Below are 23,599 nucleotides of genomic sequence, written 5' to 3' on the forward strand. Positions count from 1 at the left end.
TATCAAATCTATCTTACAGGTTTACCAAGGAACTTGGGTCCTCATCTGCTCAAGGAGGAGGAGGATCTGTATGTGTCCTGGTGCCTAAAAGGAAGCAAAAAAGGGAGCCTCATCGATTCCCTATGGGCGGGTGAGTTATTTTAGGGGCCAGGCATTCCAACACTGGGCTGCCCAGGCAAGAGTCTCACACTCACTTCCTTAGATCCACTCAGGGACTCCCACCTCCTGGGTCCTCGGCCACTTGTTTTTGCCCAGTTTCCATGGCACAAACCCATAGTGCCCCGCCTCTTCCTCCTCCCCAGCGTCTCCTCTCCACTGCTGTGAGGGCATGAGAAGCTGTAGACTCTTAATGACCAACTGTATGCACCTGGGAATATGGAATTATTTCCTGTGAAGTTATCCCCCTGATGGGTAGATCTTTGACCAGTAGGAAATGGTGGCTTCCAGATAAATTCTTCTCTTTGCTGTCCCCAGAAAGACTTTCCAGAAATTCTGTTCATGTGGCCTCTCCAAAAATGGTCTTGTGAGACAGTTGCCTGGAAAGCTAATGGCAGCCAACTCTATAGCGCTTGTACTTGCCCTGGTTCCTTCTCAGTTTCATTCCTATTTCCTTACTTCCACTTCCCTGGGACTGCACTCCCTGAGAATGGATTTGAACAGAAGATTTTATTGCCTCTGTTTGCTGCAGAAGCTGCTCTGATAGAACCCTGACATTTAAAATATATCACTGGTTTCTGATCATCCTCTTATGTTTCACTCTTAGCCCACATCTTTCCTCTAAATTTAAATGTTGTAGTATTTTCATGTGTATCTGACAGCTTTACAGGTAAGGCTACATATATTAAATAATTTAGGGGCAGTCTAGGAAACAAAGTAGTATTTTTCTGGATCCAGACCCAAAGAGAGAGGTCATTTTATTTTCTAACATTCTCTAGTCTTGATGGATTTTTTTTCCCCATTGCTGGGCTGTGGCATACCCATTGTATGTGTTCCTAATCTGTATTTTATGTTATTTGAAAGGCAGAAAGAGAGAGAGAAATTTCCCATACAGTAGCTCATTCCCCAAATGCCCACAATGTCTGGCCCTGGGTCAGACAGAAACTCAGTCATTTGGGGAGTGAACCAGCAGATGGAAAACCCCACCCCACCCCAGTCTCTGACTCTGTAACTCTGTATCTCAAATAAATAAAAATAGATGTTTAAAAAATACAAGAGTTTATTCATTATATAAAAGAGTTGTCTATATTTGAAACTCAACAATAAATGGAAAAAGTGTTAACTTTTCTATTATTATTGCTTATTCAAAAGATGAAGCTGCAACTATGATTGGTTTATAGCAACATAGGTTTACAGTAGGTTTAAAAATGGAGCACCATTTCTCTCTGTCTCTCTCTCTCACTGTCCACTCTGCTTGTCAAAAAAAAAAATGGAGCACCAAATGTTTTAGAAATTCATATTATTCCTGACAATTAATTACTTAGAATTATAGTGAAAGACTCAGTAAGCAACAGATGTTCTTATTTTTATTCATAAAATTAAGAGTAATCCCATTATTGGCAGACTATTTTATAAAATGCTCAATAACCGGAAGAAGACTTCGTTTATCTTATCCTGTGAAAGGAGGTAAGTTGACTCTCAAGGAAATGAGTTGAAATTACTGAATTTTTTGTAGTGTGATTTTTTAAAAATTTATTTACTTATTTGATAGTCAGAGCTACACAGAGAGGAGAGGCAGAGAGAGAGAGAGAGAGAATCTTCCATCCAATGGTTCACTCCCCAATTGGCCGCAATGGCCGGAGCTGTGCCAATCCGAAGCCAGGAGCCAGGAGCGTCTTCCAGGTCTCCCACTTGGGTGCAGGGGCCCAAGGATTTGGGCCATCTTCTACTGCTTTCCCAGGCCACAGAAAAGAGCTGGATCGGAAGAGGAGCAGCCACGACCAGATCTAGCGTCCATATGGAATGCCGGCGTTTCAGACCAGGGCGTTAACCCACTGCGCCACAGCGCCGGCCCCTTAATTTGATATTTGAGACTGTTGAACACTACTGCTGAATTTCAATTCTATCATTTGAAATTTTTACTTAATATGTGAGACTTTCAAACACTACTATTAATTTTTTTTATTTTAAAAAATTGAAAACTAAGAAATAAAATTAAAATATTATGAAGTTATACGAACTCCTTTCAAATATATTTAACAGGTTAAATAAATCCTTTAGCTGGAAGAAATGAGTTTATTGACATAAAATAAGGCTTAATGAGAGTTATAGAGGGTTTTACATGATTTTAAAGTAATCTTGCCTACAGAATTCTCAGATTTTTTGCTTTTGCACTAATTATATAATGATTGACTTAAGCTTCTGATCTGAAAATACACACTCTCAGCTTTACACTGTTACAAAGATTTGATGATGACATTTAGAGATATATAAAATCTTTACAATACCATTTTCCATAATTTATTCTTTTTTTAAAAAAAATGAACATGCTAGCCAGCATTTTCATGAAGTTAATTAAGCTCAAAAATGACTTTGAGAGTCAAACATAAATTAATCCTTGTAACTACAAAAAGCTTGGATCCATCAAATATTTTTACATACTTGAAAGAGAGAGAGAGAATATTCTATCCATTGATTCACTCACCAAGCAGCTCCAACAGCCAGGACTAGGCAAGGCCAGAAACCCATCTGGGTCTCCCATGTGGTTTGCGGCGGCCAAATACTTGAGCCATTCTCTTCTGCCTCCCAGGAGTCACCAACAGGAAGCTAGATTGGAAGCATCAAGAGCCAGGACTCCAACTTCACTCCAATATGGGATGCAGATTTTCCAAGCAGCAGTTCAAGCCACTGCACCAAAACACATACCCCAACAAATATTATTAAATTAGCAGATAAACATGAAATTTGGGGAAATCATTGTCTTATTAAGATTTTTAAAATATTCTATTTTTTGTGCTTGAATTTCCATCTTACTATTTTCACAAAGGTTAGTTTCTCATCTTAACTATTTTACTGAAATAACACCTGTAGTCATTTTTAACCCCATGCCTGAAAACTCCAGTAAGTGAACTGTTGTGGATTGATTTCTAATATCTTTTTCTTCCTTTGTTTCTATTTTCTTACATAATAAAATAAATTGAATGACAGATTCCATGTGATGTCACATTCTTCCCAAGATTTTTTTCTTTCTTTCTTTCTTTCTTTCTTTTTTTTTTTTTTTTTTTTTTTTTTTTTTTTTTTTTTTTTACCATTTTTGGTCAGAGGAGCAAGGCTAGCCAGTCAGAGTACCAGCACTCAACATAATCCAATCTGGGCTTGAACTTTTCAAAGCAGAGTTTCAGTCTTTCAGATACCTTTTTAGAAAGATTTATTTATTTATTTATTTGAAAGAGTTACGCAGAAAGAGAAGGAGAGGCAGAGAGAGGGAAGGAGGGAGGGAGAGAGGGAGGGAGGGAGGTCGGTCTTCCATCCACTGGTTCACTCCCCAAATGGCTGCAATGGCCAGAGCTGCGCCAATCTGAAGCCAGGAGCCAGGAGCCACTTCTGGGTCTCCCACGCAAGTGCAGGGGTCCAAGGACCTGGGCCATCTTCCACTACTTTCCCAGGCCATAGCAGAGAGCTGGATCAAAAGTGGAGAAGCCGGGTCTCGAACCAGCACCCATATGGGATACCGGCACTGCAGGCAGTGGCTTAACCCCCTATGCCACAGCACCGGCTTCTCAGGTACTTTTACAACTTGCCCTTATTGCTGAGGTACAGCCCCTTCTGCTAGAAGTTGTGAATGTTCCCAACACTGCACTCCACCTCCACCCCCACCAGCTCTGCTGGACCTAGAGATCCTGTATTGGTCCCCTTTCCTTAGGAGACAGCTCAGAGCTCCATTTGGCTTCCCAGCTACTTTGCAGCACACACACACTTTAGGGACATCCCATCTGTCTGGGATCTGCCTGCTTTGGTTTTCCTTTGCCTTTGCAGTTCACCCAATGTCTTAACTACAACATTCATTTGTCTAGTATTGCTAGACACACCCAGGGGGAGGCTTAGTCTTCAATACACTGTCATTTCTAGAAGTCCAAGACCAGTCTGGTTATTCTAGATACTACCATTTAGCATACAGAGGTGCAGGACAGAGTCCTCCGTTCTTGACCTTGTCTGAAAGGAATGTGCACCAGGACCCTACACACATGCTTCATCAGTAGTTTCTCAGCTCCCACTGCTTCCTCAATCTACCCATCGTCTTCCTGGCTCTTATACTTTGGGAGGGGGCTTCAGCGAATAATGCTGTAGCAGCGGTGGCATCAAAGTGTTTCCATTCAGGTTCTAATTCAAGATCCCATCTTGCATCAGATACTAAGATTCGTAATGAATATTCCTGTTGAAATAGCTCGGGAAGTCTGAAGGTTATCAAAGATCCCCTCCGTCCAGCTCACAGAGCTACCACAACTGTAATGATCATGCATTTGAGTGGAACTCTGTCATTTGGAATTGCTTTCTCATTTTTTTTTTTTTTTGACAGGCAGAGTTAGTGAGAGAGACAGAGAGAAAGGTCTTCCTTTTCTGTTGGTTCACCCCCCAAAGAGCCTCTACGGAAGGCACGCTGCGCCGATCTGAAGCCAGGAGCCAGGCGCTTCCTCCTGGTTTCCCATGTGGGTGCAGGGCCCAAGCACCTGGGCCATCCTCCACTGCCTTCCTGGGCCACAGCAGAGAGCTGGACTGGAAGGGGAGCAACTGGGACAGAACCGGCGCCCCGACAGGGACAAGAACGTGGAGTACCAGTGCCGCAGGCAGAGGATTAGCCTAGTGAGCTGCAGTGCCGGCCTTTCTCATTTATTTTTACACAAATTCCTTAAAGAACAAAACAGACACAGAGAGGCAATTTTCTGGTCACAAGGCTTGTTAGCAAAAGCCATCATTTTTTTTTGTTAAAAGATTTATTTATCTGAAAGACAGAGTTACAGAGAGCAGAGGCAGAGAGAGAGAGAGAAAGACAGTCTTCCACCCACTAGTTCAATCCCCAAATGGCCACAATGGCAGGAGCTCCACAGATCTGAAGCCAGGAGCCAGGAGCTTCTTCTAGGTCTCCCATGTGGGTGCAGGAGGCCAAGGACTTGGGCCATCTTCTATTGTTTTCCCAGGCCATAGCAGAGAGCTTGATCAAAAGTGGAGCAGCCAGGACTCAAACATGCCCAGAGGGGATGCTGGCACTGCAGGTGGTGGCTTTACCCACTACACCACTGCACTGCCCCCCCCCCCCAAAATTCATCTTAATATATAGTTTTATCTTCCACAACACCCAACTATACTGTATGTCTGGGACTGGAACAAGTGGATAGTTTCTGATTTCCCATATGAATAAAGCCAAACAAAAGGTCTCTAATGCTTACTATCCAAGGGCAATCACCTAAGGAGGCCTCACCAAGTGGCCAGGTGGCTCTCACACATCAGCCTTTATTCCCTTTGTGATTCCTACCCCATCTGGAGCCTCTGCAGCTCTGATGCAGTTGACATTCTAGTGGAAAGGGGCAAAGCCCATTCCCTATGATTTCCTGATTTTATTTAACCCCAACACTTTCTTTTCCTCTCTGCAGTGCCCCCATTATTGGAAGGGATGGACTTGCCTCTGGCCATAGTCTCAGAGTGGAAGCTAATGCCCCAGAAAGCACCATGCACCAGGCTTACTGCCCTCTGCTCCTTTTGGATGCAACTCAGTGGCCAGTGCAGGTGCCCCTGCCTCTCTACCAGGTAAACTTAGTTGACAGTTCCCAGTAAAGGGAGCACCTCCCCTGCCACCCAATGAATGAACATCCAAGAAAAACTGAGCAGCCTTCCTTGGGTTTCAATTCAGTTACCCCACCCCACCCCCTGCCTCCATTCACATCTGTGGGAGAGGTGATTAAGCCCAGAATTGTCACTCCAAGCTTTGGTGACCTCAATAATTCTTTGCCTCAGCCGGAGCTTTTGCTTACTTGTGCTGTCCACTCATGGGTGCCCACATGCAAAAGCACTCTCCAGGCCATGGGACACCTTTTTTGTGGGGAATTAGGTCAAGCCCAGCACTTTGATTTTTCAACATCTTCTTTGGTTTCTTTTTAGAATTATTTTATTCTTATTATTTGAAAGACAGAGTTACAGAAAGAGGTAGAGCCCGAGAGAGAGAGAGAGAGAGAGAGAGAGAGAGAGAGAATCTTCCATTCCACTGGTTCATTCCCCAAATGTCTGCAACGTCCAGAGCTGATCTGATCCGAAGCCAGGAGCCAGGAGCTTCTTCCAGGTCTCCCACGAGGGTGCAGGGGCCTAAGGACCTGGGCCATCTTCCGCTGTTTTCCCAGGCCATAGCAGAGAGCTGGATCAGAAGAGGAACAGCTGGGACTTGAACCAGTGCCCATATAGGATGCTGGCACTGCAGGCTAGGGCTTTAACCCACTGTACCACAGCACCAGCCCCTTCTTTCTTTGATTTCATTGCTCCTTTACAATCCATATGTAATCATTTGGTGAGTCAGTACCCTAAATGGTCTATGATCAAACATATGATTAAGCTCCTAACATTAACCCTTCAAAAACTAGAAACCATGGCCCTCAGTCTCCTACCACAAGCCTCAGACATTGCCAGGAGTTCAGCAAAAAAGAAAAACACACACTGGCTTCTAGACCTTGTATACCAAAAGTTCCCTGGGGACATGTGACTGCCATGTCTGTGTTCTTTTTAGAAAAATCAATCAATTTTCACTTTTAGCAAACCCTGCAATTACAAGAGTGGAGATGGTAACAAGAAGAAAAGTAAAATCCTGTGGAATTGAAGAAAAAAAAACCTTTTTTTTTTTTTTTTTTTTTTTGCTTATTTTTGGATATCCCAAGAGAATTTGAATATTTTCTAAAGGGAGGAATTGGAGCTCTACAAGTTTGGATTTATAAAAAAGAGACAAGGCATTTCAGTGTGGGGAAACTGTCACACACATATCATTAATTTAAATATCCTGACTTTTGTTCAAGATAGTTCCTTAATCCTTACTCTAAGTAAACCCACTTAGCAGGAAGAAAGAAGATTTGCTATGTCCCATTATTTTTGCTGGCCAGGTTGAACACTTCTTTGGAGAAACAACTCAGGTTTTTAGGACACACTTCAAAACAAAACATATTTGAAAACAAGATTGCTTCTACCTAATTTCTTGTGTGGATCAAATTACTTCTTTTTCTCAGAATCAAGAGTAGCGGCCTCGTGTGGGAGCCTCCCAGTGGAACAGCAGAACACTCTGTTGTATTTCCTGAAGACAGCCAAAAGGGTGATCAGGACAGAAAGGTTGGCTTCAAAAAATTCCAGAATTGTGTGTCAGTAAATATTTACTTGATATGTTCTCGATGTGTGTGTTTATTACAAAGTACAATGAAGTCTATAGAACAGCTTATGCCCAGTAGGATTAGAGAATAGCAAGAAAACTCAATGGAGAAAAAAAATATTCTGTCCTAGCTATAAAAAATTAATTTAAAATATATAGGCTCTCAAACACAATCTTCATTTCTAAAGATGTTATATTTATGCTTCTAGAATACACTCACACATTTTTTGACCATTAATATTTCCAGCACTGCTACAAATTTACTGTAGAAATGAACAGTTTGTTATCTGTATTTGTCTTGCAGTATACAGGGTAAAATGGAACTGATATGAATAACAATGATTCTTTGTGATTTGTTGAACTGAGATGTATACTTTAAGCCTGGGTTTGTTTCTATGTTTTCTAAAATGGTGATGGTCAGAAACTAGAAAACCAAAGTCCAACTGATTTTTCTTCCTTTGAGGATTTATTTATTTGAAAGGCAGAATTAAGGGGGTGTGGGGGGTGTGGGAGAGAGAAGAGAGAGAGAGAGAGAGAGAGAGAGAGAGAGAGAGAGAGAGAGATATCTTCCATCCTCTGGTTCACTCCCCAAATGGCCACACAGGCTAAGGCCGAGCAAGGAAAAGCCAGGAGCCAGGAACTCCATCTGGGTCTCCCATGTGGGTAGCAGGGGCTCATGCACTTGGGCCATCTGCTGTCTTCCCAGGTGCATTAGCAGGGAGCTGTATGGGACACCGAGCAGCCCGAACTCCAGCTGGTGCCCCAGTATGGGATGGGATGCCAGCATGGCAAAGCCATGGTTTAAAACTCTGCATAACAACACTGGCCCCTTTTCTTCCTTTAAGAGAGAACTACTGGGACCAGTGTAAGCCTTAGCAGTTAAGGCGTCCTCATACCACACGAAAGTACCTGGGCTTGATGCCTCACTCTGGTTCCTGCTTCCAGCTTTCTGCTACATGCATACTGGGAGGCGGTGTGATGCAGCAAGTGGATGGGTCGCTTCTACCCCGTGGGAGATCCAGGCTGAGCTCCTGGCTCCTGGCTCCGGCCTGACCCAGCCTTGGCAGTATTTGCAGGTATTTAGGGCAAAGAACCAACAGACAGAAAATCGCTCTCTGTATGTCTCTGTCTGCCTCTGAAATAAATAAATGTAAAAATATTTTAAAGAAATATTTTCTCCCTGAAACAAGGGGGTTCTGAAGAGATTTATAGCAAGTTTATCAGATACTGCTATATATTTATGTAAAATTGTCCATGACTATCAACAACGCCAGCTTGCCAAACTCCGCAAGTAATCACCACGTGCTGCACCCTCATCACACCCCTCACAAAATCCCCAGGCTGCCACGCTCAGTTTTTGATTCAGTCATGTTGCAAGATGCTCAAACACAACGAAATGTCAGAGCATCCGGACTCAGCATGTCCCTGTGCCCTACAGAGCAGTCTGTCTCCTCAAAGCCTCAGCAGCCAGGGAACCAAATCCATGTCAGAACCAGGTTTCTCAGAAGCCAGCCCTGACCCTTAGGCCCTTGCTGCAGAGTCCATGACCCAGGCCTCTGTACTTCACTCTCACATCTCAGGCTATACCTTATAGGGCAGCACTTAAAATAAAATAAAATAAAAATAAATTTAAAAAAAAAGGGGGCAGCACTGTGGTGTAGCGGGTAAAGCCACCGCCTGCAGTGCCTGCATCCCATATGGGTGCTGGTTTGAGTTCCAGCTGCTGTACTTCCACCCAGCTCTCTGCTATGGCCTGGGAAAGCTATAGAAGATGGCCAAGTGCTTGGGCCCCTGCTCCCGTGTGGGAAACCCAGAAGAAGCTCCTGGCTCCTAGCTTCGGATTGGTGCAGCTCCGGCCATTGTGGCCATCCTGGGAGTGAACTAATAGTTGAAAGACCTCTCTCTCTCTCTGTGTGTAACTCTGACTTTCAAATAAATAAATTTAAAAAGAAAAAAAAATGTTGGAAAATTAGGAGTCATTATCCCAGGTTCTAGTGTTGACAATCAGCTTTTGAATCTTGGCTCCCTCCCTAGCTCAAACATTGCCTGGCTACCCTCAGGCATAACCTTCTTCATAGGATATTTTAAACTTTCATTCTCACTATCTTTATGGACAGAATAATTCACAGGCATAAAACACACACATTTAAAGAATTTTTTTTGTTTGTTTTTTTGTTTTGTTTTTGCTTTTTTTGACAGGCAGAATGGACAGTGAGAGAGAGAGACAGAGAGAAAGGTCTTCCTTTGCCGTTGGTTCACCCTCCAATGGCCGCTGCGGCTGGCGCGCTGCAGCTGGCGCACTGCGCTGATCCGATGGCAGGAGCCAGGTACTTCTCCTGGTCTCCCATGGGGTGTAGGGCCCAAGTACTTGGGCCATGCTCCACTGCACTCCCTGGCCACAGCAGAGAGCTGGCCTGGAAGAGGGACAACCGGGACAGAATCCGGCGCCCTGACTGGGACTAGAACCCGGTGTGCCAGTGCTGCAAGGTGGAGGATTAGCCTGTTGAGCCACAGCGCCAGCCCTAAAGACTTCTATGTGCTGGTTCACTCCCCAAATGCCTGCAACAGCCAGGGTCGGGCCAGGTCAAAGCCAGGAACCCAGAACTCCATCTAGGTCTCTCCCCTGGGTGGCAGGGGCTCGAATACTTGAGCCATCATCGGATGCCTTCCAGGATGCACATTAGCAGGGAGCTGGATCAGAATTGAAGAGCTGGGACTTGAAGCAGCCCTTTGATATGGAATGTGACCCAAGAGGCAGCTTAGCCTGTTTCACAACACCTGACCCATGGTTTTTATTATTTCCCTAATAATTAACGATGTCTCACATCTTTTCACATGCCACAGGATCACTGTGTATCTTCTTCGGAGGAATGTCTATTCTGATCATTTGCACATTTTTTTAACTGAGCTGTTTGTCTTTTTATTATTGAGTTGTAAGAGTTCTTTATATATTCTAGATACAGGTCTATAATCATATTTGTGATATGCAATTTTTTCCCTTGGGAACTGTGTTTTCACTTAACTGGTAAGTGTTCTTTCAAACAGAAACATCTTGGGGCAGGTGCTGTGGTGTATTGGGTTAAGTCTTCACCTGTGGCACCAGCATCCCAGGTAGGTGCCAGTTCGAGTTCCGGCTGCTCCTCTTCTGATCCAGCTCTCTGCTATGGCCTGCCAAACCGGTAGAAGATGGCCCAAGTGCTTGGGCCCCTGTACCCACGTGGGAGACCTGGAAGAAGCTTCTGATTCCTGGCATCAGATTGGCCCAGCCCCAGCTGTTGAGGCCATTTGGGGAGTGAACCAGCAGATGGAACACCTTTCTCTTTGGCTCTCCCTCTGTAACTCTACCTCTCAAAACATTAAAAAAAAAAAAAAAAAAAAAAACAGAAATATTTCATTTTGATGACCTCCAATTAATCTATTTACCCTCCCCCCTTTGTTTCCTTGTGCTTTGGGCATTTAGATTTACTCCTGTGCTTAAGAGAATTTTTAGTAAAAGATTAACGTATGAAAATTCTGGACATGTAAATATCAGCAGAAATGATGATAATAATGGATTATTAGTGAGAAAAGTTGTCCAGGCTCTACCTTCTGCCCTTATCAGATTTCCCTGCTCTCCACCTTCCAAGAGTTTCCTTTCACTTGGACGGGCTCTGGCCTTCATTGCAGATTCTTCCTCATACACTGCCTCTGGGTGTCCCAGGATCCTCAGTTTCAAGCCAGTGGTGCAGACTAGTGCTTCATCCAGTTTCAGGACTGCCCAGCAGGGGGCGTCAGAGAACCAGGGGAGAATCCCCTTTTCAGAAAAGCAAGCATTCATCCAACAGTGTCTACTGTTGTGTGAGCGCCAGCTGCCTGGCATCCTTTGTGTGAACACTATTGCTAGTCCCTGGAGTAGCTGCAGGCATGAACTGATAGCACCTCCATGTTACAAAAGAGGTTTCAGAGATGTTTTGTAACTTTTCCAGCATTTCCTGGTTCAGTGTAGCAATGAAGGAACTGGGCTTGGACTCCAAAACTTACATTCCTTTTCTATGTTGCCCATCCTCACCTGGGGATGGTGGGCAACAAGAAGCAAGAGTTCCGACTTCCTCTTCTTTAGTAGCTCTGGACAGCATCAACACATGAACAGAATTGTGTTAAGAAACAGTGTCCCGGACAAAGGGGACACGCTGCAAGTCACACCCCTGACTCTAAGCACCTACGAGATGAATGCGGAAGGCACAAGAGGCAGCAGGTGCAGAGGCAGGAAAGAAGTCGTAATGCCTCAATAAAGTCAACTTCAACATTCTGTTACCTTAGTCACATGTTCCGCCCTGGCCTGGAGTACAATGTTGATAACAGCTAAACCATGGCTTACTTTAGGGGAACTTGAACCTGATCAATTCCCCTAAGGCACTAGACTTAGAATTGGAGCATCACCCACCCAATGGACAGTACTTTCTCAAAATGTTCTTTGGGTCCCCTTGCAGTGAGATTATTAAAATGCAGACCCCAGTGCAAATCACCAGATTGACATCCAGTCTTGGTGCCTGGCAACTGCATTTCTATTTTTTTTTTTATTTGAGAGGTACAATTACGGGCAGAGAGAAGGAGTTAGAGTGTAAAAGGTCTTCTATCTGCTGGTACATTTCCCAAATGGCCAAAACAGCCAGAGCTGGGCTGATCTGAAGCCAGGAGCCAGGAGCTTCCTCCAAGTCTCCCACACAGGTATAGGAGCCCAAGCACTTGGGTCATCTTCCACTGCTTTCCCAGGAACATTAACAGGGCGCTGGATTGAAGTGGAGCAGCCAGGACTCGAACTGGCTCTCATGGGATGCCAGAGCCACAGGCGCTGGCCCCCAAGCTGCACTTCTAGGGAGCTCCACACGAAAAAGCAAGGAATGGTAAGAGGGTTGGTTACTGCCTCACCATTGCACCTCACTTCTTTTTATTTATAAAAGAGAGAGAGAGAAAGAGAAAGACAGGATCATTCCATCCACTGGTTCACTCCCAAATGGCAGCAACAGCCAGGGCTGGGCCAGGCCAAAGAGCTTCTTCCAGGCTGGGCCAGGAGCCAGGAGCTTCTTCCAGGTCTCCCAGGTGGGTGGCAGGGGACCAAGCACTTGGGCCATCTTCTGCTGCTTTTCCAGGTGTGTTCGTAGGGAGCTGGACCGAAAGTGGAGCAGCCAGGACTCATTTGGGATGCTGGTGTTGCAGGCAGCAGCTCAACCCACTGCACCACAGGGCCGGCCCCACCCTGGACCTCACTTCTTATCTTTAAGAAACACCATCTCTCTTTCGAACTCCTGCTCACTGATTCTGAGTTATTAAATTATTAAAGCAGAAATTGATAAAGGTAGTAAAATTTCTTTACTTTGGCACATGGTAATAATTCTAACAGCCGAGGTGGCTGTTTTGCCAAGTGGTTAAGCTTCCCTTTGGCAGGCTGCACCTGCGGTTGAGTCTGGCTCTGACCTTGATTCCAGTTTCCTACTAACACATATCCTGTGAGCCAGTGTTGGAGCTCAAGTAGTTGGATCCCTGCCACTCATGTGGGAGACCCAGATGACAGGTTCCTGGCTTCAGCCTGGCCCAGCCCTGGCAGGCATTTGGGGAGTGCACACAGCAGATGGACGACTCCTACCGCTGACTCTCTGGCTTTCAAGTAAATAAAAACAAAATTTTTTTTTTGACAGGCAGAGTGGACAGTGAGAGAGAGAGATATAGAGAAAGGTCTTCCTTTGCCGTTGGTTCACCCTCCAATGGCCGCCGCGGCCAGCGTGCTGCGGCCGGCGCACCGCGCTGATCTGATGGCAGGAGCCAGGAGCCAGGTGCTTTTCCTGGTCTCCCATGGGGTGCAGGGCCCAAGCACTTGGGCCATCCTCCACTGCACTCCCGGGCCACAGCAGAGAGCTGGCCTGGAAGAGGGGCAGCCGGGACAGAATCCGGCGCCCCAACCGGGACTAGAACCCGGTGTGCCGGCGCCGCTAGGCGGAGGATTAGCCTAGTGAGCCGCGGCGCCGGCCAATAAAAATAAATTTTAAATTATGGTGGCTAATACTTCCATCTCACTTAACGTGGGGTCAGGGACTATTCTAAGTCCTTTACATAACACTGAATCCTCATAACCATCTCAAGTTGTTGCCACTGCTAATTTCAGACCTATAACACAGAAGAGGAAACAGAGCTTAAATAACTTGCACAAGGTCAAGGTCATGCAGCTTATCATTGATGCAGCCCAAATTCAAGTCGACAGACAACCTAACTTTGAAGTCAAACAACACAATTCTTTCAAAAAATACCCTAATACCAAAAGGCCAGAAAAAACAAACTCATGTGTCCATCAATAGGGGACTGGTTAAAGGAATCCTGATTCCTCCACGGCAGCACAGCTGTAGAAAAGTTGGAAGCTCTGAGCTGAAAGTCATGGTGCAGAATATTAAAAATCAAACTCCTTTTAAAAATTGATTTTGGGTCTTCACTTAGTATACTAAGTTGATTTTCTGTATAGAATTAAAAATAAATCTTAATGAGGAATGGGATGGGAGAGGGAGAAGGGAGATGGGATGGTTTGTGGGTGGGAGGGTGGTTACGGGGAGAAAAACCACTATAATCCAAAAGTTGTACTTTTGAAATTTATATTAAAGTTTTCTATAAAAAATTACTTTGGGGAGCTCGGTATGTACTGAGAGGTGAGCCCTTGTCATATGAGTTGACAATTTTTTTTCTCAATTTGTCGTTTGACTTTGATATGCTTATAATTTTCATAGAAGTTATTTTTGCTTTATGTATTCGAATTAATCTTTTATGTTATGGCTTTTGGATTTGGAGTCATCACGAAAAACACCCTCCCCCACATCAGGGATGTAAAGGAATCCTTGCAATATATTTTTCCTTCTGGTGATTTTAGGGTTTGATTTTTAGGGTTTCGTTTTTAAAATATTTTCTCTTAACACACAGCTGAGGTATGGAATGAATTATTTGTGATTTCCACTACATAAAAAATTTTTATTTTATTTTTTAAAGATGTATTCATTTATTCAAAAGTCAGAGTTACACAGAGAGAGAGTTTTCCATCCACTGGTTCACTCAATTGTCCACCACAGCTAGAGCTGCACAGATCCAAAGCCAGGAGCTTCCTCTGGACCTCCCACATGGGTGCAGGGGCCCAAGCACTTGGGCCATCCTCTACTTTTTTCCTAAGCTATAAGCAGAGAGCTGGATGGGAAGTGGAGCAGCCAGATCTCAAACCGGTGCCCATATGGGATGTCGGTGCCCCAGGCCAGGACGTTAACCTGCTACGCCACACATACAGAGGGAGACAGAGATTTTTCACCTGCTAGTTTACTGCCCAAATACCCATCAAGAGCCAGGCTGAACCCAGGAACCAGGAACTCAATTCAGGATTCACATGTAGATGGCAGGGACCCAAATACTTGAGCGATAGTCTATTGCCTCCAGGGTGCCCAACCAGCTTGAATTGGAAGCAGAGCTGTGATTTGAACCTAGACACTCCAACCCTCACCCCAACAATACTCTTTAGCGAGTTGCCTCCTGTGTCCTACCAGCCAGAGAGGCTTTCTTTATCATAAAGGAAATCCTCCTACAGATTTGGGGTTACTTCTGGACTTTCTCCCTCTGGGGATTATGTTCTGCGAGGTGGCCAGAGGACTTTGCCATTCCGCTCAGCTACTATGAATGTTCTGGAGATAAAATTGTGGCCTGTTTAATGTCCCATGTTATTGATAATGCCCCTCATCATCCTGGGGACATTGCAGAGGTAATGAACAACCTGTACAACCATGATTCCAGCAGCAAACAGATCCTGAGAATCAACAGTCCCTGTCCATGGGAGACTGCGACAGGCACTGAGTGAGATGTGCACACTCTCATCTTGCTGGCTGCTTAGCTGCCGACATGGACAGGCACCTCGCATCCCCATTTGGAGAACAGCAGCAGTGAAGTTTAGGATTAAATTCATCCTGGCCATGGCCCAAGGGACAGGCTACATGTAGTTCCCGATTTATGATGCTTTTTGACTCACAATTTTTTTCACCTGTTAAAAAGGACACACATTCACCAGAAAGTACACTGTGAATTTTGGTCCTTTCCCAGGCTCGCAAGATGTAGTCCTTACTCTCACGATGCAGGATAGTAGCACAGAGTGCAAACCCCAGGCAGCCACAGGATCCCAAAGGGAAACCATTAGCATGCCACAGTGCACCGAGTTGCTAGACTGTGATGTTCAGGGGGTTGGATGTATTAAGTGCATTCACAGAATTTCCAACCTATGATGGATTTCTTAGGCCACAACTCGATGTGAGCATCTGTGTCCTACTGAGGTCTGTTCACATCTCCTTGATGTTGTGTTTGTGTGGAAGTGCAGGGCCAGAGCCAGGCTTTTCAATCATCCAGACTCCTAGGCCAGGCCACTGCTGGCTCCCACGATCCATCTGCATTCTCCAGAAACCACATCTAAATGGCAGTTCAACTTGGACATATAGCAGGAATGTCATAGGGACCAGCCCAACAAAGTCACATTTCATGTTGCAAAGCCCCTGCACTGTGACCTAAAGTCCTTTTAAGTTTCCCCCAGAAAGCCCTGTTTGAAGAGGACATACATGCTGAGAGTTTCTCAACTTTGCAGATGTACCCAGGGTTTTACATTACGAGTATGAGGTCTCAAGGCCTGCGTGTGACTCAGCCACCAGTTCTCTTGGCTCCACCCCTGCCCCCAAGTTAAGCTGCAATAACCGCAGCTGGAATGTGTGTGCATGTGCTCTGTAGGCCTGGACAGCCGAGGAGAGAGAGGGGCCAAGAGAGAAATTACGAGGTGTGAAATGCAGCAGGAAGAAAAACACACTGAGATGACAAAAGCAGGTGCCAAGGGGCCTTTGTTCATGGCTCCCGCAGCTGCACGGTTTCTCAGCAAGCACACGCGTTCAGCTATGGCACTCTGTGGATGGATTTCAAGATCTGGTTTTTCAGAGATCAAAATCTTCAAGGACTAACCATAGTATAAAATCCCTATCCCTTTATTGCAACTTTCCAACCGACTGTCCGAGGATTCTCGATTCTCTAGCCTCTGCCTTTGGTTAGCAGGACTTCAGGAAGCTTCAAGCTTTCAAGACGGTCCCAAGTATCTCTCAAATGCCCTGCTGATTCAGAAACTCCAAGCGACCAAACAGGCAACAGTTCTGAAGATGACAGCCACCACACAACCCCATTGCACAATAAGCTTTGCCAGTGCATCCCGCAGATAAACACTGGGCTGTGACAGCTGGGCTGTGACAGCACTACGAGGGACTGCTACCAGGGCTCCATGCACCTGTCCTGTGGATCCCACAGATGCTCCAAATTCCCCCTCCACTGTTGTGGGAGGCCTCACGTGCACCTGTGTTCCCTGGCCTGGTCTTGGCTGTGCTTTAGCCTTCACAGCCTCTCCTTCCTCACCAGCTCTGGCTCACTGTGTAATGACAGAGGCCCACAGAAGGTATCACCATGGCTACCGAGGTCCTCATTGGCACTTTTCTCCACCCAGACTGCGACCCCCTGAGTGCACGTTCAGGGCTGTGTCTCAGCACCAGCATCCACGTGCGTTCTTCACACCTTGTGTTCCCCAGGTCCTGAACTGATTCATTTTTTAAAGATTTATTTATTTATTTGAAAGTCAGAGTTACACAGAGAGAGAAGAAGGAGAGAGAGGTCTTCCATCCACTGGTTCACTCCCCAGTTGGCTGCAATGGCTGGAACTGTGCTGATCTGAAGCCAGGAGCCAGGAGGTTCTTCAGGGTCTCCCCTGCAGGTGCAGGGGCCCAAGGACTTGGGCCATCTTCTACTGCTTTTCCAGGCCTTAGCAGAGAGCTGGACTGGAAGTGGAGCAGCTGGGACTTGAACCAGCACCCATATGGGATGCCGGCACTCAGGCAGTGGCTTAACCCACTGTGCCACAGCGCTGGCCCCAAACTGATTCATTTTTAACGTGATTTTCTATAATCTTCACCTCTGCACTCAAAGCAGGAACAAGACCTGAGGACTACCTGGGCAAGTGACAGAGGTGCCACCTCCCTTGTGGCCTTTCTGGACCCCTCTTCCTACAGGAGCATTCTATCCCAAATAGTTTCTCAATCCCTCCAGCAGGGGCATTTTAAGGCACCGCTAAGTCCTCAGAGAAACTTCTGTGAGTCTCTTGCTATTAGAATCAAAGCAACATTGAGCTAAAACAACCTTGAAAATTTCATTTCTTGAAATTTGCATTTTTAATATATAGCCTTGTAGGTATGGATCGATAGCTTCATTTTTCAATATCGGAAGCTACCTGTATTTCCTTCCAAATCTCTGGGGGGCAGATGAAGGAAAGGCTCTGAATCCCTGGCTAGCATTGGGCCTGATACTTGGTATGATGCATCAATCACATCTTCCATGTCCCACATCCAGTAGTTTTTTTCAAAGAGGCCTCCACTACACAATAATTATGTACTCAGGGCTTGCAGATTCATGAACCACCCAACATGCCTGCATTTCAGGGTCCCTGAGTTTACTGTCCCAGTCATCTGTACCTACTGTGCTTCACAATCCAGTCTCTATGCTTTGCAAGCCTAGTTTTCCACCAACTGTCATGTCCCTCACTACCCAGATGCAGAGTGGTGCAGGGGACCTCTGGACTCTGGCTGCAACACATCTCACCTGTGTGGCCTTGCACTGACCGTGAGCCTGGCCCCTTCACCTGTTTCCACAGGAGGGAGAAAATGTTAACTTCCTGCACCATGGGTTTGTAAGAATTACAGGAAAGAAAATGTACAGAGAATAGAATGTCAGGCACTCACCAAATATTTCCTAAGATTGTTACTATTCTGGATAAGGCACAGCATTGCCAGAAACTAAAGAACAGCCTTGTGACCCAAACTCTGAAGGCCCCTCTGAAGTGCAGAGTTGGAAGAACCTGATCCTTTTCCCTAAGTTGCAAACTGACTCCTGGTACATCTCAATAGAAACGCCATCAAATGTCCACACCCTTCGGAGCACCAAGACCAGGGGACCAGCGGGTAGACGGCCTGGAAGAACAGAATCTCCACTGTTCTATTTTTTTTTTTTGACAGGCAGAGAGGACAGTGAGAGAGAGAGACAGAGAGAAAGGTCTTCCTTTTGCCGTTGGTTTACCCTCCAATGACCGCCACAGCCGGTGCGCTGTGGCCGGCGCACCGCGCTGATCCGAAGGCAGGAGCCAGGTGCTTCTCCTGGTCTCCCATGGGGTGCAGGGCCCATGCACTTGAGCCATCCTCCACTGCACTCCCTGGCCACAGGAGAGAGCTGGCCTGGAAGAGGGACAACCACATCAGAATCTGGCGCCCTGACTGGGACTAGAACCCGGTGTGCTGGCACTGCTAGGCGGAGGATTAGCCTGTTGAGCCTCTGCGCCAGCCATCCACTGTTCTATTTTACCACTTACTAATGTATCTATCTAGAAAATCCTCCAGAACGATCGTTCAACGAACCTGAATGGATGTGTGGACTCATTTACGAAGCTTGAACTCACACCAGGTGAAAAGTCTCATGAGAAAAACAACTTGGGCTGATGTCAAAAGAATTTGCAAAGGAACCTGCATGGGGAGAGGAGCCCAGGCCATGAGGCCTCCGGTCCCTAAGAGCTGTGCTTGCCAGGGCCTCCCAGGGGTCCCCCAGCTGCTCTGTGTTCCAGATGCCTGGTGCACGATGGCTGTTACACTGAAGGGGAAGAGAGGCCATGGCACCCAAGGGACTGCTCTGTGCCTCCAAATTCTGCAGAGCTTTAAGGATAGGCCCTTCTTGAGACCCTGCCTTGTCTTACTCCTTTCTGATCACTGGAGCAGTGTGACTTAACTCCTCACTTTCCTTAAGACACATGCTCTTCTGGAGGGTTCTCAGAGCCTCTTTGCAGAGAGAGAGAGACAGAGAGAGAGAATATATATATATATATCATATATAGATATCTATATTATATATAGATATATATATGAAATCTATATAAAGATGTGTTAATTTATTTGAAAGAGTTACAGGGAGGTGGGAGGAGTTACAGGGAGGTGGGAGGAGTGGGAGAGAGGCAGGGAGGTGGAGAAAAAAAGAGAGAAAGAGAGAGAGAGAGAAAGAGAAATATCATCCACCTGCTGGTTCACTTCCTAGATGGCATCAATGGCCAGGGCTGGGCCAGGCCAAAACTAGGAGCCAAGAGCTTTTTCCAGGTCTCCCATATGGGTGGCAGAGGCACAAACACTTAGGCCACCTCCCATTGCTTTTCACAGGCCACGAGCAGGGAACTGAAAAGTGGAGTGGGGTGGTTGGGACATGAACCAGCGCCTATATGGGATGATGTCACAGGTAGCAGCTCTACCTGCTATGCCACAATGCCGGCCCCAGGTCAATTATAGACAGCTGGAAGCATCCTAAGTCTGGAACGAGCACAGCCTCTGCCCTGGGATGGTCCTGTCAGTGCCCAGGGCCACAGAGCCACTGTTTCAGCCAGCGGAGCCCTACCTGAATGCCCCCTTTCCTTCTGCTTCCCTCCGTTCCCGTTGCCTCACTCTGCAACACAGCTCAAGTCAAAGACAGGTAGAGAGCAGTCACCCTTGAGGGACAGGGTCTCACCACTGTCCCCAGATGACCCTTAAGCAGAAGGAGTTAGTGAATTCCTTCCAAGCTGCTGTTCACGTGTCCACTATGGACACGTGCCGTCGCATGGAATGTGGGACGCTGTTCTAGTGGGAACTCAGATCTGCCGTATAATCTTCAGTGTGTTGTTATCTACGTTGATGGCACGTAGCATCTGAACTTATTCTGTCTCCTCGGAGGGGACACTGTAATTTTACCTCAAATCTATTCTAGGCAAAACCGAAGTGACAGTCTGCTCCCAAAGTGCATGGATGGGATGGCTGCAGCTTTATGGCATGAGCTGAAAACCATCTTGAGTTCCCCCTCGCAAGGGATGATCCTGCTTCTCCTGTTTTCCTCCCCGACTCTGGTGTTGGTCTGGACATGGGTCATGCTAAAGCAACATCTGCATGGGAAATCTCTTTGCCTGGATGCCCTGGCTGAGCACTAGCTGTAGGCACCATGCACCATGCACAAAGCCCTGTTGTGCCTGGGTACTGAGTGGCTCCTGACCTGACGACGACTTCTGAGATTGGAATACGCCCCACTGAATGGTGATGGCAGGAACTCATCACAATCAATCATCATCCTGAAGTGAACACAAAGAAAAACAAATCCAAGACATGGAAGAGACCATCGATAGACCTCACACAGGGGTGGCAGAGTTCCAGGAAAGGAACAAGAAGCAAGACATACAATTTCCCCCCAAATAATGAGACAATGCTTCACATCCAAGAAACTCAAAGAACCTTGAACAAGATGCTAAAAGGAGAACTGAGAGCAGTTCAATCTAATAAAGTTTAGCTGAGCCAAGAAAAATGTTCACGACAGGGCAACATTCTAGAGCCAAGACGGTTCAGAAATGCACCTGATGGTTCTAACTACAGCAAGAGAAAAGGAAGCGACACAAACAGCGTTGAGTGTCTACAGAGGGTACTTGCCTTAAACGGCCTGGCTGAAGCTCAACTGCTGTAATTGGTTGAGAATCAATTATTGGGTTATAAGGCTGGACTGAGGTGAGGTTGCAGTCTGTTTAAACATACAGCTAGGTTACAGTTCACCATGTAAGAGGGCATCTTTGGGCCACTCCATCACCCAGGGCAGAGGCAAGTGAAGCCCATTTCACTTTAGCAAAGAGGAAAACATACACTTGCACCCACATCTATACCCAGACCCAGACCCAGACCCAGACCCACCAGCCAGGCCATAGTAAACCAAAGGTGAAGAAAATATCCTGAAGACAGCTAGCAAAGAGAGACAAGATGATACAAAGCATACAATCAAGATCACAGCAGACTTACTGAAAACCATGGAAGGCAGGCAAGAGAGTGTTATATTTTTAAAAAATCACTAAGATTTTATTGTTTAGTGCAGCGTTAAGGATACACAGAAGAGAGAGGGTACAGAGTTCCATAATCCCAATCCACATCCCTTCCCGACGCAGCTTTTCCTAGCATGAACATCTTGCATCAGTGCAGTTGGTACAGCATGTTAAAGACACCACTTGGAGCTCCCACGTCCCATATCAGAGTCCCCAGTTTGATCTTGCTTCCACTTCCATTCCAGCTTCCTGCTAATGTGTCTGGGAGACAGTGGACTATTGTCCTAGTATTGGGATCCTGCTACCCATGTGGGAGTCCCAGATGGAACTCTTACCCCCTGGCTTTGGCCTGGTCCAGCTCCAGCTGTCCCAGGCATTTGTGGAGTGAACCAGCAGACAGGTGTCTGTCTCCCCCTCTCTTTGTCACTCTGCCTTCCAAGTTAATAAATGATCTTAAAAAATTTTTAAAAGTAAATCCAAATGTATCAACAAGTTCAAATTAGCTTACTCAAATTAGTAGGCAGGTATTATAAAAACACACAGGGACAGGCATTGCGGCATAGCGGGTTGAGCCGCCCTGCTTCCAATCCAGCATCCTGCTAACGCCCGCTAAGGGGCAGCAGAGGACTGCCCTGCCTGCCGCCCACGTGGAAGGCCTGAAATGCAGTTCTGAGCTTCTGGGCTCAGCCTGCCTGTTGTGAGCGCGCGCAGAACCAACCAATCAGCAGATAAAGAGCGATACCTCTTCTCTTTCCCACTGCCTTTCAAGTAAATGAAAATGAACATTTACAAAAATAAAAACAAACAGCCAGCTATAACTCGTCAACAAGAAGTCCGTTACAAAGAATCACATAACTGTGAGCTGAACCAAGCCTGCTGCTTGTCTTACAAAGGTGACAGCAAACAGTTTTATAATGTTTGAAAAATAAACGTGTATTTAGTGACCTAGAAATCCTAAAATTAACAAGGATACTTCAGGAAGTCCATGAACAATGCACACTATCTCAACTCAATGTTTTCTATAAACTTTCTGGAGTACTCTCTTATCAGCTTATTTATGAAAACATTTTCCAAACCCTTCCCCAATATATATATATAGACACAGTGAATTAAAGATAAAAAATAAAGATACACTGTTCAAGCACTACCCAAAAGACAGTTGGAGTGGCTTTATTAAGAGTATGTAGGCAGCCCATAGACGAGTCAAGGTCAGTCTTGGCTTGTAGAATTCCTGGGATGAGAAAGTCATATACTCCCATGTTGAAGCAGGATGATTAAACAAGAGCACTCTGTTAAAACTATGTTATGCCTGTGTTGCAGAAAGCCTGATAAGTTGCTTGTGCATGTTGTTATCCTCTGTGTTGCCTTGAGCTATAGCTGGTTATGTATAAATATTGCTGAGACGCAGGAATAAACAAGCCTTGATCAGCCTTGTTGTCTTGGCTCCATTCTCCGCTCCCTTGTCACTCTTTTCATTCCCATGCCCCCCTTTAGGTTCTGTTCGACTGGTGCAGCTGGCCTGCACAAGAGTAGGCTTCAGAGCAAAGAATATTACCTTGGATAAAAGGGACAATAAATAGGTCAAATCATGACACATATGAATAGGCAATGATAAATGTGTCAATTCCTGATAAAGATGCACATATCTTAAACACATGCACATCTTAAAACAAAGCTTCAAAAACACAATGCCAAACCTGACTGAATTAAAAGGAAACACAGAATCATGATTTTACTTGTAAACTTCAACACTGCTCTGTTACTGAAAGATGAAGCAGAAACACAACTGGTAGAGACGCAGATTTGAAAAGTGAAGTCAAACGCTGGACCAGAGCAGCACACACTCAACACAGCCCTCACCAAGACAGGACACACATACTCTCACTGGCTGTGAGCAAACCTCAACAAACTGAGAAGCCACACGCGGTCTGCACACTAACCTACATGAAATTACACTGGAAATCAACAGCAGATACAGGGAAAAATCTCAAGAATCAGAAATTGACATACTTCTCGAATAACCCTGGGGGGAAAAAAAAGAATCCCAAATTTGATGACTCAATTATTTTTAGAGGGAAATTTATAGTAATAAATGGTTTTTGTATACAAACGTCCTTTATTTCATACATACAGTTTTAAGAACATGACTTCCCATACTACCTCGCCTTCCCCTTTATTCCCTCCCTCCTCCATTTTTAATTTTTGCAATTACAAACTTTTGACTTATTTTATAATCACAAGCTTAACCTTCCAGCAAATAGAGAATTCAACAAGTAGTAAGGAGAAAACCCACTGTTCCTCAAGAGTATAGACAAGGGCTTAAACAATAATCAAATCTC

The 23,599-nt window shown here is 45.6% G+C and overlaps 1 long non-coding RNA gene across 1 annotated transcript in view; it reads right to left on the reverse strand.

Moving 5' to 3' along the window:
• Positions 1-2,624: 2,624 nt before the first annotated feature.
• LOC138845845 (uncharacterized) overlaps positions 2,625-23,599 on the reverse strand; it is a 93,304-nt gene continuing 72,329 nt past the window's right edge. The window contains exon 3 of the long non-coding RNA XR_011383034.1: positions 2,625-2,844. This is a non-coding gene — a long non-coding RNA (uncharacterized lncRNA). The remainder of the gene's footprint in view (positions 2,845-23,599) is intronic.

Source organism: Oryctolagus cuniculus, chromosome 16 (assembly GCF_964237555.1).
Source record: "Oryctolagus cuniculus chromosome 16, mOryCun1.1, whole genome shotgun sequence".
Classification (NCBI taxonomy): Eukaryota; Metazoa; Chordata; class Mammalia; order Lagomorpha; family Leporidae; genus Oryctolagus; species Oryctolagus cuniculus.